The sequence below is a fragment of the Pygoscelis adeliae genome, unplaced genomic scaffold (genome assembly GCF_000699105.1).
Source record: "Pygoscelis adeliae isolate BGI_AS28 unplaced genomic scaffold, ASM69910v1 Scaffold155, whole genome shotgun sequence".
In the NCBI taxonomy this organism is placed as follows: Eukaryota; Metazoa; Chordata; class Aves; order Sphenisciformes; family Spheniscidae; genus Pygoscelis; species Pygoscelis adeliae.
In genome coordinates, this window is record NW_008824932.1 from 540,847 (window position 1) to 541,544 (window position 698).

Consider the following 698-nt stretch of genomic DNA (forward strand, 5'->3'; position numbering starts at 1 on the left):
TCACTGTGTTTGCGCGCTGTGCACCTCGAGGGAGGGCAATGCTCGCCCCCCCCCCGCGCGATGCGGTCGCGCTCTCTGCTCCCCGACTCCCTCTTCCCGGGAGGCCGGGCGGGTCCCCGCAGCGGGGCGCAGCCCAGCCTGGGTGCCCGCCGCCCGGCTCCGTGTGCTGGGGCGGGAACAAGCACGAGGTTTTGTCGAAAGCCGAATTCTGCTTCAGGCAACATGCAGCTGGTTTTGAACGAATTCCCACCAGCCCACCAAATCCTGCAGCTGCTTGTTTGGCCACTAAAACCCCATGTGGCTTCTAAACTTATAGAAAGAAAAAGGGAAAAGACGTCCATCCAAGTAAACTGTAAGTGAAAACTCATTGATTACCTCCGCCTTCCTGTCTCTGATTTGATTAATCGTTTGCCATCGTGCTTTCCGAGTCACTGCTGTGTTGGTTTCCCTCTGCCCGAATCCTGTAAGACTTTTCCAGAAGGGCGGCTGTGATGTTGAGACCAACATACCGTAAACAACCACAAGAAGCAGAGCTAATGTTTTCAATACAGTTCAAGGAGCAAAATAAACTCATTGGATTAGGGCAGCCTGAGCGATTGTTTTGGTGAGCGCTTCCCAGGCCCGCTGCTGAGCACATCCCCGAGGGCTACCTGGGGCGGGCGGCGGTGCCGCGGCGGCCCCGGGGAGCGGAGCGGGCG